At 43.0% G+C, this 16,318-nt stretch overlaps 1 protein-coding gene across 1 annotated transcript in view; it reads left to right on the top strand.

Annotated features, from left to right (window-relative positions):
* Nucleotides 1–553: 553 nt before the first annotated feature.
* The window catches only part of LOC124622607 (glutathione S-transferase D7-like), an 82,245-nt gene continuing 66,480 nt past the window's right edge, over nucleotides 554–16,318 (top strand). Inside the window, exon 1 of the mRNA XM_047148368.1 lies at nucleotides 554–647. The gene's annotated coding sequence lies outside the window, so the exon portion shown is untranslated. The remainder of the gene's footprint in view (nucleotides 648–16,318) is intronic.

Here is a 16,318-nt window from a genome sequence, read left to right as displayed (position 1 = left end):
TGTTAATTCTTAAGCTTTGGATCTCAAACAGCTTTGAATGTCCTACGACATTCTTCCTTCATTACCCAAAGGGTAAAGGATACAATTTCATCGTTTAGGTATCAAAGTGATTTACCTTGAACATAATAAGTGGATAACTATCAACGACTGAGATGCAACAGCTGTTGTGTGCTGCATTAGAATCTTGTTTTTGGCTCATGACACATTTTGAGGCTCACAAAATGAGTAACACCAAAAACTGCAATTTTAGAATCTTACCCGCTATTTGAAAAATTGGGGACACTGACGTCCCAGCGTGTAATGTATTTCTCACGCTTCTACAAGTAACATTAGACGATTAGCTTACTGTAATTTACCAGGACCTTGGCAGTAGGACTGGCAGACAGTGATGAGGAGTCTTACATAAGCGCTGCTTCGGAAGGACACGTTGTTCCATGGACGTCTACGGTTCGTTTGTAGCCGACGCAATTTGTCCAACGGCCGGACGACAGCTGCAGCCGCTGTTCGTGTTATGTCGGCAAGGCTCGGGAATTTCCGCCAGATGGACCACTTACCTTCCCGGCGGCGTCGCCGCCGCTGCCAGACAGCTGCACCCAGACAACGTACGCTCCACGCTGTTACATTGTTCGGAGTCATTTACGTGTCACGTAAGTCATTTGTACGCTTTTCCGTTTATGTGGAATATTCTTCTTCTTCTTTTCCCTTTACCTGTTTGCCTTTTGGGTCGGCATTGTTATATTATTATAGTACTTGGGGCACCGGGCTTCGCTCAGGGAGTTGATATGAGATTGTGTGGTAGTTGGAAAAAAGGATAAGCTTTAAAGTGTAAGAGGTAAAAAAAATTATTGGAAACATTATAAGTATTTACAATACTTGTTTATAAACAACATTTTTCATTTTATTATCCTGGGGATGTATGCACAAAATTTTCTGATTTCCTACTCGAGAGCAAGCTACTTATAGTTGACCGTGAGAGAAGCAAAAGTCTTTCAGGTTGATGCCGCAATATTTTAAAGTTTGTCCTTGCGCTTTGTTAGTTGTAAAACTGTAGGCTAATTTGATTGGAAATTGCAGTGTCTTAAATTGGAATGGCAGTTCAGTAGAGACTAGTGGTGTTCTGGGGGTAAGTAGTTTATGCCCCTTGTTCTTTCCACTCATAAGTTCGGCTTCGATTACGTTATTCGATAGCTGTTTGACGATCACCCTGTTCCATTACTTGTCCGCGTCTGCTCTTCTCGCGGGGTGATTTTTTCGTGGCTAGCTTGAGTTCGCAGTCTTTTACTATAAGATTGTGTCGCAGTTCTTGATTCTTCAATCCCTTCATTTCGTTATTCTTCGGTTTCTCTACTTCTCGCGGTGCTCATTCTCGTTCGTTGGGAAATTAAATGTGCACTGCGCTTTTCGTGTGTTTCGTTTCTTCGTTGTTCTTTTTGTTTTCGCCGTTTTGCTTCAGACCTGGCAAGATCTCCTCTTTTACGATTGGGCATTGTCATTCACTCACTGCACCACTTTGTCGGTTCATCCCTTCTTCACTGATAAGAAACTGATATTCGAACCCACGACGGGTCTTGCTATATATATGCTTGCTACTGACCAATGGGTATGTTCCACAATGATGTAAGATGTTCCTGGATGTTTCCAAACATTCTGGAATCTTTCCAAATATTTCAGGCTATTCCCAAACATTCCAGAACAACCCGTCTCATTGTGGAACATTCCGAAACATTCTGGAATGTTCTACAAATATCTAGAGGGCGAAGCTTCCCAGCCCTTATATCTTCAAAAGCACGCCCTTCAGATAAAAATGGGAACCTTCTCCGTGGAGGGGGTAGAGGGCTACCACACTATATAACTCCCTTGATCGTACCGGCTCTCTTTTCTGAGTTTTAGCGGCACGCACATTGTATACTTACTTTTATAGTGTGTATTGATATTCCCTGGGACGAAATTTGTGTACTCCATCTTCCTGTATCTAGAGTAATCTCACGTTGAAGTGTTACAATTGTTTGCGTAGCGCGTATCGAAAGCGGGACGTGGGGACTGGCCCCCTGTTTCCCTAGACTGGTGTGGGAGACCGCTGAGAAAACACAAGATAATGTCATCGCCCAAGACTGTGTTTATTCCTTCATGCCACATTTCTTATATTATCATTATAATATTCTTTCCTTTCTGTCACAACGTGCCAGTTTTAAAGGTGATATCAACAAATACGGGTTCAGACACTATTGTAAATTTCCGGGCGCAACCGCTCGTGTGAGTAAAGTCGCTTCGCAACTGAGGTTACATTACGTGCATAGTAGCACATCCAATTGTTGTCATCCCGTTTTCATTGCTTCTGAAAACTCGAAAATGTAGTAAGAAAAGCAATAACAACAACAACGACGACGACAGAAACAACAACAAAACGTATTTCATCACAATGTGTTTATTATCTCCCACGAAACCTGGGGAAAACGCCGAATGTTCGTAAGTTGCTGTCATGACATTTGCAATTTATTCTTCTTTCTTCACGTATGAAATGGTTTACACCTGTGCTGTAAGCTGGTCAAAAACTCTGGAGCGAAATATTCTGGCAATAAATTTTGGACAAGCAGTGGGTATCCCAAAATCTTATGGGTCGAACAATTCAACAGGAATATTTTGGGTGTAATAATCGTTTTACAGTGACAGAATATGTAATACTAGTATTTAGTGCTAAAGTTTACAGGCATCATCTGCACCAAGTACTTATATGCGCTATGAAGCAAATAGCCGTTGTATGCATAGCTTCAGTTTGGAGGTAACAAAAAATAGAAGGACAGTACGAGCTACAAACGTGTTTCCAACGAGCAAACAGACTGGCGATAGACACAAAATTTGAACTGCTGTAATTATGATAAGATTGTTTATATATGAGGCTGATATCTGTCCAGATATCATTGGTGATCTTGCAGCTCTCGAAGAATGAAGTTATAATGAAATATAGACCTTACGCTGCTTACAGGCGTTGAAAAATATCAACGGGGACAGTTGAAAAATGTGCGCCCCGACCGGGACTCGAACCGGGACACATTTTTCAACTGTCCCCATTGATATTTATCAACACGTGTAAGCAGCTAGATTTCATTATAACTTCATAGGTTGGTTATAGGTTGTGGTGACGTTGGAATGTGATAGCTTCTTTTTCTGCAAGCGGGTCGAGCGGTGCGATCAAGCTGACAGAAGGTTAGCGCCTATTAATGCGTAGGCTTCCATGTCCGGTGTCAACGTCGTTAAAATTCTTGCCTCAGAGGACCGCTACAACTCGGGTGAAACATCGATTTATTTTAAAATTTTGTAACACGACGCGGCGGTACACCGAGGAGGATTTTAATGAGGAGTAGATCTCTACGTCTACATCTACGTGATTACTCTTCTATTCACAATAAAGTGCCTGGCAGAGGGTTCAATGAACCACATTCAAGCTGTCTCTCTACCGTTCTACTCTCGAACGGCACGCGGGAAAAACGAGCACTTAAATTTTTCTGTGCGAGCCCCGATTTCTCTCATTTTAACGTGATGATCATTTCTCCCTATGTAGGTGGGTGCCAAAAGAATGTTTTTGCAATCGGAGGAGAAAACTGGTGATTGAAATTTCATGAGAAGATCCCGTCGCAACGAAAAACTTCTTCGTTTTAATGATTGCCACTCCAATTCACGTATCATGTCTGTGACACTATCTCCCCTATTTCGCGATAATACAAAACGAGCTGCCCTTCTTTGTACTTTTTCGATGTCATCCGTCAGTCCCAACTGATGCGGATCTCACACCGCACAGCAATACTCCAGAATAGGGCGGACAAGCGTGGTGTAAGCAGTCTCTTTAGTAGACCTGTTGCACCTTCTAAGTGTTCTGCCAGTGAATCGCAGTCTTTGGTTTGCTCTACCCACAATATTATCTAAGTGATCCTTCCAATTTAGGTAATCCCTAAGTATTTACTTGAATTTACAGCCTTCAGATTTGTGTGACATATCGCGTAATCGAAATTTTGCTGATTTCTTTCAGTACTCATGTGAATAACTTCACAATTTTCCTTATTCGGGGTCAATTGTCATTTTTCGCACCATACAGATATCTTATCTAAATCATTTTGCAAGTCGTTTTGATCATCTGATGACTTTACAAGACGGTAAATGACAACATCATCTGCAAACAATCTAAGACTGCTACTCAGATTGTATCCTGTGTCGTTAGCATAGATCAGGAACAACAGAGGGCCTATAACACTTCCTTGGGAACGCCGGATATTACTTCTGTTTTACTCGATGACTTTCCGTCTATTACTACGAGCTGCGACCTTTCTGACAGGAAATCACGAATCCAGTCGCACAACTGAGGCGATACTCCGTAGGCACGCAGTTTGATCAGAAGATGCTTGTGAGGAACGGTGTCGAAGGCCTTCTGGAAATCAAAAAATAAGGAATAAATTTGACATCCCCTGTCGATAGCACTTATTACTTCAGGAGTATAAAGAGCTAGTTGTGTTTCACAAGAACGATATTTTCTGAAACCGTGCTGACTATGTGTCAATACATTGTTTTCTTCGAGGTACTTCATAATGTTCGAATACAGTATATGTTCCAAAACCCTACTGGAAATCGACGTTAGTGATATAGGCCTGTAATTCAGCGGATTACTCCTACTTCCCTTTTTGGGTATTGGTATGACTTGAGCAATTTTTCAGTCTTCTGGTACGGATCTTTCTGTGAGTGAGTGGTTGTATATAATTGCTAAATATGGAGCTATTTTATCAGTATACTCTGAGAGGAACCTTACGGGTATACAATCTGGACCAGAGGCCTTGCCTTTATTGAGTGATTTAAGCTGCTTCGTTACGCCGAGGATATATACTTCTATGTTTCTCATCTTGGCAGTTGTTCTTGATTGATCTGGTTTCGATGTTGTGGTTAGCAGCGGATAAACCAAACGTCTGAACAAGCTGAAAACCCCAATTGATAGAATTCTCATTTACGCGTGTTTGTCTATTTGTCCCAGCAGCTGTGTTCTTCACCGAAAATAAAGTTTAATAGCACTCTGGGCTCTGTTATTTAAAATTTGTTTGCTTATAAGTAAGCTTTACTTGCTAAGATCGATAAAAATTATCTCATCGTTATGTAGTGGCTCCTCTGCCACTGTTACTCTGGCATCTTAGCTTCCCCTGACCGCTTGTAGCGGTTGATACCAATACACACTGCTTGGATGAGGCCTCAAACTATTACCACGATTTAGTTTTTGTCATTTATTTAAGGTATCCAGCATGACAAACACACTTATTCAATTTGTATTATTATATGTATATTCAGCTGAAGGATTATGATGATTAAACCTCTATCACCTGACTTTCGATCATTCTACTTTAGCTTCTTCTAAAACCTTTCGTCTGGTGAACTTCTGTCTTAACTACTTCGAACTACATTGTTCACTGTAAGGAAGTATCTTGTTACAGATTTTTTTAAAAAACATGTGAACTAATTTTTTTTGTAATGTGATTGTTAGGGACTTTTTCTCTGTTCTATGATGCTACAATACCGATCACAAGGCAGATGTGTGGCTACTACAAGGACACTTGTGACTGATTTAGGAATGGGAAAAGTTTTATGTGAAGGGTGTATGCAACTGAAACGGCCCTCTCGTACAGTACCTTACCTATAGCTAGATAGTCCACCCAAGGATATGACTGAAAGAAACACTACGGTACAGGATTTTTCATTAGCTGGTGAGCTTTTGTCCTAACTTCTCCCTACCTCAGCCAAATATGAATGAAATTGTATTTCGTGCCCTATCTAGTGCATTCAGCTTTCCTTAAATTCTTTCCTAGTGAAAGCTTTATTTACTCAAGTTGTTTCTTAAGAACGAATTTGTAACTTGTGGCACAATGGCTGGATGAAATCAAAATGAGGGTTAGAGAGCAAAGCGAGATGCATTCAGTGAATTTCAAAATTAAATTTCGCCAAATCATCTGATTAAAAATTCTAAAAAGTTTTAGCCTTAGATAAAGTTAGTAAGCAGATCGATATCACCTGCTGCAGGGGCGACCAAGAATTCAGCTCACGCGCTCAGCCTGCCTCCACACTCCCCCCACCAGCAGATCATGATGTCTGAGCGATATTTAATGGCAATACAGGCGCACTGCGTGCGACATGGTTTCATATTTTATTTGTCAACAACATAGAGCACAAACGAAACTAATTTTCAGTATCATTAATTTTTTGCGTAATGAAGACATCATTTTTACGTAATACAAAATGTCGGCATATGGACAGACGCAGACAGTTTAAAAGATTTTCCCGCTCAGGTAGCCACGTATTTCTGATTTATTTAGTTTCATAATCATAAATGGTTTTTCACACAATTAGGTTTATCAAAATGTTGTAGTGCTTTTGCTACGTAATTATGGAGACGTGGAAACTCTACCTGAGGAGAACAATGTAGATGTCCGGGACAGTTTTAATGTAGATTACTCAGTTCCAGCTCGAGATGGACAGGAGCCTTTCAACTCAAATGGCAAACTGTCTCGAAAACAGTTCGAAAAAATGTAAGATCGGCAGTGTCTTCAAAATGTTTAAGAAAGAATGCCTGTAATTCTTTCAAGGCGACAATGAATTATTCAAACGTCGCATTTTCTTTAACGCCAGTGACCTTCGGGAACTGCACTATATTTTTTGTCAGAAATTGTCCCTTCAGTCTTCAATGCGGTTTTCTTTTTAAATGCGTCCGTCATCAAATCAAAAGATTTTTTTCACCTTGAAATGTCTTATTGTTAGCAGTGTGAAGTCAAGCCCCTTAAAATTCAAGGTCTGCAATCCATTGCAGATGTTCTCATTTTCGTCCCTGCTCTCCTCTTACCTTCATAAATTCAGAAATAGCGGATTTTAAATCGAAAAATCGTACCAGGCATGCCCTTTAACTTTACCAACGTACTTCGCGATAACATATAAAGTTTCCATACTCTTCGTTGATTTCCATCGAAAACTCTTGCAATTCCGGTGGACTATTGTAAGCGTCTTCAGAAATTTTACTGCTCGTACCAGCAATTCCTTCACGTGCTCCATGTCTGAAAATGTAGCAGAAAGCGCTTCTTGATGTACTGGACAATAAATCCCGTGGGGTATCATATAAGTTTTTGCACTTTCGTTGTCAGCTAATTCATGAAATTCTTTGTGCATGGTGCTGTAATATAATTTCATAGCAAATCTGCGGTATCCGTTGTTTACGCAACTGTATAAAATATAATGGGAATTCTCATCCGTCTTTCTGTCATTTCCATTCATTTTTTGTGACAATAGATAGCTAGACTGCCTCTTTTTATGCAAACAGCCACTGAACCTGTGAATGTCCTTCGTACGACGAACAAATAGCGAAGGGTAAATGGCGTTGACGCCATGATTCTCCCAAACTGAAGAGAGTTGTGCCGATAAAAAGTCCCAAACCACAATACTCAAGGAAATGTAGCACTGTTCCGGGTACTCCCCAGAAGGACCAAGCAAAGCTGAGACAGATCAGGTCTCGGTCGCACATGGTCTGCACAACGTGCGTGTGTAAAGTTTGCCATGCCGTGGCAGACCCTCCTCTATGGTCCCTGCCCTTCAGTGTGTGACGTTCACCCGGTTTGTCTAGCTGTGGTTGCTCCTTCGCGTTTCCACTTTACTTTCATATCTCCATCAGCCTATTTGGGCTGCTTTAGAAAGGTGGAGTGTCCATGATGAATTTGTTACCCAGGTGATATTCAACAAGTCCACAATCGAAGTCACTGAGCTGTCTGAACCATTCTGCTGTTACTGCTTCCATAATGACAACCACAACACTCCCCGTCTTCTTTGATACTGAGGTGTCCACCTCACGTCACATCTAGAGGTCAATTACACATTACGTAGGGGTTTCCGGATACTTTTGATCAGACAGTATCTATCCATTGCATCCATATCACGCGATCTTGAGTCAGATAACTGTAGTAGTGATCGTATGGTACATCTGGCTGTTCATGACTGTCATGCTGATCGCCACTACAATGTCTGGCTTCAGATTTTTCAGGAGGACTATACTTTAGGAGATACTAGTGTAGAATAATTCGAATACAACATTCCATATAAGATGTGTCCTATCTTTACTGTTACAGGCATACAGTTGGTTACTGAGATCGGTTTCCATTTCGCGTTTTGACGCTCCTCTGTTTTTTCTACAGTGGTGTGAAAAAGTGTGCTGTCTAAAAGATAAAAAATGCGTAGTTCTACAGAGCAACTAAAAATGAGACTGCAACTGTCAGTGTCAAAACAAGAAAAACGTCAACGATGTGCTAGCAGAGCGTATTTCCCGATGTAGGAAAAAAATCAAGTGAAAACCACCATCACTGACGATGCTTCACCTCAATAAAGCGAAACGCATCTAGTGAAAAAAACACGTATTTTTTATAGTTGCAACGACAGAACGAAAATACCCTCAAGAAATCAGAAACTACAACTGTGCACTTCACAAAACGAAAAAACGTTGTATCCTATGACTATATCATCAGCGAGTCACAGTTGGAATCGGACAGCTCATACAAATATCTGGGTGTAAGAGTTCGTGCATATATGGAAAGCAATGATCACATAGCCTCAGTCGTGGGTTATCAGGTGGTAGACTTCGGGTTATTGGTAGAATACTGGGAAAATGCAGTCAGTCTACAAAGACGAATGTTAAAGAACCACTCGTGCGACCCATATTGCTCAAGTATATGGGACCTGTGCCAAATAGGACTAGCTTGGGATACTGGACATATACAGGAAGGGTAGCATAAATGGTCATACGTTTAATTTACGGATGTCCATCTTATTGCACGGACGAGTGACTTCAGCTAATGATATGTATGAGAAAAAGTAGCACCACAGTGTATCTTGAGAATGTCTTTATTCTATCACACGAATAGTTTCGGCGGCACATTACCGCCATGCTCAGGTTCATCACTGCCAAAAGAGTAATTTCCTTGGTGGTAATGCGCCGCCGAAACTAGTCGTGTGATACAATAACGACATTCTCAAGACACAGCTGTGTCTTAGGTTTGTTTGTCCCGCGTTGGAGTGTTTACAGAGATGCAGAAGAAACTGAACAACAGGTTCTTGAAGATAAACGTAAATTATCTCGAGAAAGCCTACCTGCAAAGCGCCGAGGAATATACTGCAACCTCCTACTTATCGCTCGCATAGGGATCGTGAGGACAAGAGTAGATTAATTAAAACCACGCAAAGAGGAATTTAAACAATCATTCTTTCCGTGCTCAATACGTGAATGGAACGGGAAGAAACCCTAACTAGCACAACTCCGCCATACACTACACATTGGTTTGCAAAGTATAGATGTAGACGTAGAGCATAATTCACTGTGTCGAGACGTTGAATTTGAACCCTGCTCCTGCCCTAACACGAGTACAGTCACACAAAACTTTGCCACCTCGCCCGGTGGCTTTATTAGATACTAGAAATCATTTGCAACAATTGTCGAAAGAGTATAATACTGTCTCTTTCCTTGTGCCTGTGTCCCGCACGTTCGCAGGATCGGCATGGTTATCGTGTGATTTGGCAAGGTTAATTTAAGGGGTGATCCGATGCCCTTCCTGTCGCCACCCCTGTGGGTGAAATGATGATGAAGACAACACAACACAATGACGAAGACAACACAACACCCAGTCCCTGAGCGGAGAAAATCCCCGACTCAGCCGGGAATCGAACCCGGGCCCCCTGGCGCGGCATTCTGTCGCGCTGACCACTCATCTATCGGGGTGGACTCGAAAGAGTATAATATCAAAATTGACGATTAGGTCACTGTTGCTTTAAAGAGCAGTTATTAACTGTGTAATTATTGTGACTGTTTCCATGGCACAGTGCACACTTACCAGCATTAACTTAGAGATAACTGTCGTGTTCGCCTGTGTCGCCGGGCTCCACTCGGAGGTAAGCTATTTAGATTCTTGGCGGTGGATGAAATTTTCGCTGCCAGTATTTGTCCAGCAAAGGTAATGTAGGTGGTATCGTGAAGATCCCGATCACCAGTCTTTGCGCGTTGTACTGAGTTAAATTCCAAATCTCTCCGCACTGTCATGAAGTGAGGAAATGTGAAACTGTTGATTGTGGTTAGTCCGCGGGATGGGGACGCTTGTCTTGGCTGCTCCATTTGTGTTGTTCGAGAGGAATAGGTACATTCTAGCACTGGGTTTCATCATCTCCCATCTCCTAACACCATCATTGCGCAGTACAAACATAACACTAAACTACACAGGGTGTCCCAGGAAGGTTGCGACAAATTTCGAAGAGTTGTAGAGGGTGTCTTGAGGAACAAATCGAGGATAGGAATCCGTGTCCAGAAACGTCATCCAACGAGGCCAGAAACGTCATCCAACGACGCTGCGGAGCGTCGAAGTTATTGGCAGCGGCGCGTGCCGGTAGGACATCCCTGCGGCAACAAACGTGACTTTGTACGCTGACGGACCACAAGCGGAACGTCTCGCAATGTTGTTTTTCAGTGATCGTGACTGACTGACACGATCGCCAGTGGAGAAGATGGAGCCAGCTGCTGCATAGATTGGCCTCGTCTCCTATGAATGAGATGCTCTGCTGCTGTGGTGGATGACGGTTTTGGATATGGGTTTCCATTTGCAGTTTATTTCTCTCCTGTACACCGAAAACCATTGGAGAGTTTAGAGGGTTTCAGGAGAAAGATAAACTGCGGGTCGAAACCCATGTCCGAAACCGTCATCCGCAGAAGCAACAGAGTATCTCATTCACAGAAGACAAGGCCTTTGTACACAGCAGTTAGGTCCATCTTCCCCATTGGCGATTGTAGCAATCAGTCACGATCACTGAATGACAAACAACGTGGCGAGACGTACCGCGTATGGTCCGACAGTGTTAGAGGACCGCCGGTGCCTGTAACTTCGACACCCTGTAGCGTCGTTGGATGACGTTTCCAGTCACGGGTTCCTATACTCGATTTGTTTCTCAAGACACGCTCACACGCTCAACAACTCCTCGAAGTTTGTTGCAACACTTCTGGCACATTTGTGGTAAGTTCCTATGAGACCAAACTGCTGAGGTCACAGGTCCCTAGGCTTACATACTACTTAATCTAACTTAAATAACTTACGCTAGGGACAACACACACACACCCATGCCCGAGAGAGAACTCGAACCTCCGACGGGGAGAGCCGTCCGAATCGTGGCAAGGCACCTCAGACCGCGCAGCTACACCGTGCGGCAAAAAATACGCACATGACAACTCTCACATATCTAGTTTTCGCAAAGAAAGGAGCCAATGTGTGGGGGGAAAAACACCTTCCAGACTGCTGAACCGATCCGGGTGGTGGTGGAGGGGGGGGGGGGGGGAGAGGAGAGGGGGGGGGGTAGTGGGGATATTCCAGTCAAATGCCATATAAGCCAGTACAATTAGTTCCAAAAATGTGGTTGCGTTTCAAAAATTACTGGAATACTTGAAACTGTTTTAATCACTCAGGTAGGCCTCTGACATGAATAATCTAAGTTTGACCCGATTTCCGATCGGAGCTTCAGCCATGATTCAAAGAAAACCACCAAAATTTAAGACATTTTTTAAAACTCCTGCGAAACTAAGCGTTTAATCGGAAATTCCAAGGTTACCAAAACTGAAAAGCAATAAATTCTGCATCGACTGAGGTTAGTTACAAAAGTTTCGTGAGGAAACTTATTTTCAGTTTTCAAAAAACACTCGTTTGCTGCAATAAAACGTGTAGCATCTGAGAATTAGGCAAATCCACGCAAAATTTTATGGGATAAAAGTTGTGGACCATCAAATTATGTTTTCAATGAATCAGAGAAACTGACAAAAACCTAACTCCTAAGTAAATATCACCATTATTCAATTATGGATGTTTGTGATGTCCCTAGGTTAGTTAGGTTTAACTAGTTCTAAGTTCTAGGGGACTAATGACCTCAGCAGTTGCGTCCCATAGTGCTCAGAGCCATTTGAACAATTTTTGATTACAAAAAGTGAAAAAATTTGACTATGTGTATTGATCGAAGAAGAACGTGCATCTTTCTTATCTTAGAACAGTGGTTCGCTAAAGAGCTGAGAAATTAACTTTCCTCTCGTAGACAGTGACGTTGATAGTCTAGTCGCCAAAGATGCGTTAAATAAAAAGGTTTGCACCTGGTTGGAACCACCAACAATGTTCTACAGAAATACTTCTAACATCGCCAAAACGTGGTTAGCGACTGTACACTCGAAACAGGTGATACACAGAACAAGATGCACTGGCTTAGATAAACGAATGAAGCCTCACCAAGTGAAATACAATCATATTGTGCAGATAAGATTGCAGTAAATCAGCAGGAACTATGCCTCAGTCGCCTTGAGCCAAGTTTAAACCTTATCTGGCAGAAATATCCAGTGCAAGTGGCAAACACGCTGACGGACGACACTGATCGACAAAGCTCTCCATCACGGTACACCATATTCTTGTAAACAGCCGGTACAACCTGTACATTGCAAGGTATGTTTCCTCTGCACTCTTCCACGTCATGCCACGCACGAAACAAAAGCTTTAGCGCACGACATCTTCTTTTTGTCCTTCCGTCATGCGGCGTTAAATCCTCTTTCCTCTGTTGTATGCCTCCTATCTGCCCGCGCCGAAGACCATTGCGATGCAGTGCAGCAACACTGCCTTTGACCTTTCTCATCAGGTATCGATACGAGCAGACGCACGGTTCAACCTTCCAGCCCTAATCTGAGGGCGGGGGGGGGGGGGGGGGGGGGGGGGGAGGGGGAGGCCTTCTGGGTCTCAGCTCTTTACGTCTTTCATCTGGCTTAAATGATTCCTTGGTAACTTGCCTGTTGTTGTACTTAGTACCCAAAACGTGACTAGTCCAAGGACCTTCCCAACTTCATAGGGACCGACAGAACGCCTCAATAGATCCCCAGTAAGTTTTTCGGCATCCTTAATTTTGGGATGAATATTTTTGACTCTACCTAAAACCCCAACTTTCACTGAGGCAGGGCACCTCCTCTCAGTTTTCTCCAGCAGCTTATCATCGTATTCACTAATGTGCTAATGGTGAATTAAGCAGATACGTGAACATCAACCTTGCTGGCATGGTCTTATGCGACCGCCGCATTCAGGGAAAAGTTGAGCCAGCACAGAGGTCTCTCCCAAGCAGTTTGCGATTTGTCATGAAATATTATTAGGGCAGATTTTGAATTACGGTTGATCCTCTGAATAAATGAGGACTGCAGGTAACAGGGATCGATGGTGACATGGGATATCGTATTGCCAAAATAAAGCTGCGAAGCTCCCTAGATGTAAGTGAAGAGGCGTTATCACTCACCAGCACATTCAGTGGACCAAAGCAGGAAAACAGACCTCCCAGATGTTTAATGGAGATACTAGTGGTCATTCACCTGCTAGGGGACAAGCAGAGAAAACGGCTAAAGAGATCTACCACGACCAAAATATATATATTTCAACTGCTGATCCAAGAAAGTGGCTCCATATAGTCGACGAACAAGTTTTTCATGAAATTCTGTTTCCACTTAGAACTCAAAAAATCTCTGCGGTTATTCGGATTCGACTTTACCTCTGTTGTTTCCGTACCTTGTAATTTTATCATATCGAAATCCAACGTGGGCAATGTCGGATGCTCCTTAATTTTTGGAATACTTTTGTAGGTCCCTTAGTGTCCTCCCACACAATGTCTAATGGAGATTGCAAGCTGTATGGGTAAACAATTCTTTGGTCTCCCGTCATGGCGGGTACAATACCACAAAAATCCTTTAATGATTTGGAATCCATTTATTGACGAACTTCCAGCATACTGCTGCGCTGCTCTGTAACTGTTCGTTGCACATTTTCGGCATGGTTTTCACATCTTCGGAAATACCATTTTTGACTATGTTACAATGATTTGAAAATGGGTCGCGGCCTAAAGCTAGTCATCGAGTGAATAAAAAAAGTAAAATTTGCAACTCTGGCCTGGACTTCCATTGTATGATTCGTTATTGAGTCTCCTTCCCTCAACTGCCTCTTAATACCCCCTAAGATCTAATCCCTATTCTGTTCATCCTGTAAATTTTCGAATGGAGAAAGGCTCTCTGTTAAATTGTAGAATTCGATAAAACCTGTTCTCCGGTTCCTTGTACCTCAGCGACAGTTTTGCTAAAATGCAAATGGATCTAAGCACTATGGGACTTAACATCTGAGGTCATCAGTCCGCTAGAACTTAGAACTACTTAAACGTAACTAACCTAAGGACATCACACACACCCATGCGCGAGGCAGGATTCGAACCTGTAACCCTAGCGGTCGCGCGGTTCCAGACTAGCGCCTAGAACCGCTCGGCCATCCCGGCCGGCTTTCGAGAACAGATGAAGACCAAGAGGTTTAACCAATAAGCCGCTGCGATCCCTGTTACTCCTGAAACAAAACTGCTGTGACCCCAGCATTAGACTCCCAAAATCTGAGATGGCTAGAACAGGTGTGTTAGTTAAAATCAGCTTTAAAGCATCGAACACCACCTGTTACCTTTCAGACCAGCAAAAAATTTCACTTTTCCTATAGAACTGATTAACGGCGTAGCTAGTGTGTAGACCTGGGGATGAATTTGTGAAGAAATTAACCATTCTTCGCATCACGCTAATATCTTATCTAAATCGTTTTAGAATTGGTTCTGATCTTCTGATGACTTTATTAGACGACAGACGACGTCACCATCTGCAAACAACCTAAGACGGCTGTTCAGATTGTCTCCTAAATCGTTTATATTGATAAAGAACAGCAGAGGGACTATAACACTACCTTGGGGAAGACAAGAAATCACTTATGTTTTGCTCGATGACTTTCTGTCAGTTAGTAAGAACTGTGACCTCTCTGACAGGTAATCACGAATTCAATCGCATAACTGACACGATATTCCAAAAGCAAGCAGTGTGATTACAAGCCGCTTGTGAGGTACGGTGTCAAAGCCTTCCGTAAAGCTAGAAATACGGAATCAATTTGAAATCCCTTTCGCTAGCACTCAACACTTCGTGTGAATAAAGAGCTACAGTAATGGTATTTCACAAGAACGATGATTCCTAAATCTGTGTCGACTATGTGTCGACAGACCTCCTCGAGGTAATTGATAATATTGAAACACAATATACGTAGGTTGGAACCCTACTGTGGAGACACTATGCAATGGGATCTACTATTGCCGCTTATAGCACACGTTGTTGACATACATACCTAACCTCCGAGCAAATTGACTCTCCCGTTCCATGTCATCGGCGTGCGCACAATCGAGGGAAACACAGTCACTTCTGAGCAAGCTGTCTAACGTAATGTTTTCGAAACAGGAACAAGGGAGTTGGATCAAGATTGATTGTGCCAGAGGTCGTACAGCACGACAGTGTCATCAAGGTCTTCATGAGGCGTGCGGGGAATCAACATTGCCGTACAGAACAGTGGCACGTTGGGTAAAGATTCAACGAAGGTCGGCAAACTGTGGCAGACATGAATCGGGCAGGTCGTCCTAGCATGTATGAAGAAGAAGTGCTTGCTGTTGCCGCATTAATGGACAGTGATCGGCGCCATACGATTCGTGAGCTCGCCCACGAAACCAGATTAGCTCTACGACTGTGCTTCGCATCCTGAAGAATCGCCTGGGCATGCGAAAATTTGCATCACGATTGACGGAAGAAATGGATGCGTTACGACGCTACTCAGACGCACTTGGACCGCTACGAGCGCGAAGGAGAGGCTTTCTTAGGCCGTATCGTAACACTGGATGAGAGATGGGTCATATCGTACGTGCCAAAACTAAAACGCCAATCCAACGAATGGCCTCATTATAGGTCGCCGCGAAAGTCGAAAGTGCGTCAAAGCGCCAGTATGGTGAAAGTTATGGTGATTATCATGTACGACTGTGATGTTGTTATCCTAACACATTACGTTCCTCCACGGCAGACTGTCATTGCACAGTATTACTGTTCGTTTTTGGAGCATCACCTGCGACCTGCTTTGCGAAAGAAGCGGCGACACTTTCTGCGCACGCCTCCCATCATTTTGTACGACAATGCGCGGGCACATACGGCGCAGGCTGTGGCTGCTCTGTTCGGTCGATGGGGCTGGGAAGTACTGTACCATCCGCCATACTCCCGGAACTTAAATCCTTGTGACTTTGATTTGATTCCGAAGATGAAGGAACCACTTCGAAGCATTCGATTCAGAACTGTTCCAGAGATTCGACAGGTGTAGAACGTTCCATTCGCACCATCAACAGAAGAGGCTCTGCTAACAGTATACTACGCCTTCCACATCGC

The sequence above is a fragment of the Schistocerca americana genome, chromosome 7 (genome assembly GCF_021461395.2).
Source record: "Schistocerca americana isolate TAMUIC-IGC-003095 chromosome 7, iqSchAmer2.1, whole genome shotgun sequence".
In the NCBI taxonomy this organism is placed as follows: Eukaryota; Metazoa; Arthropoda; class Insecta; order Orthoptera; family Acrididae; genus Schistocerca; species Schistocerca americana.
The sequence above is the reverse complement of the archived record's forward strand: the minus strand, read 5'-3'. Positions and strand labels throughout refer to the sequence as shown.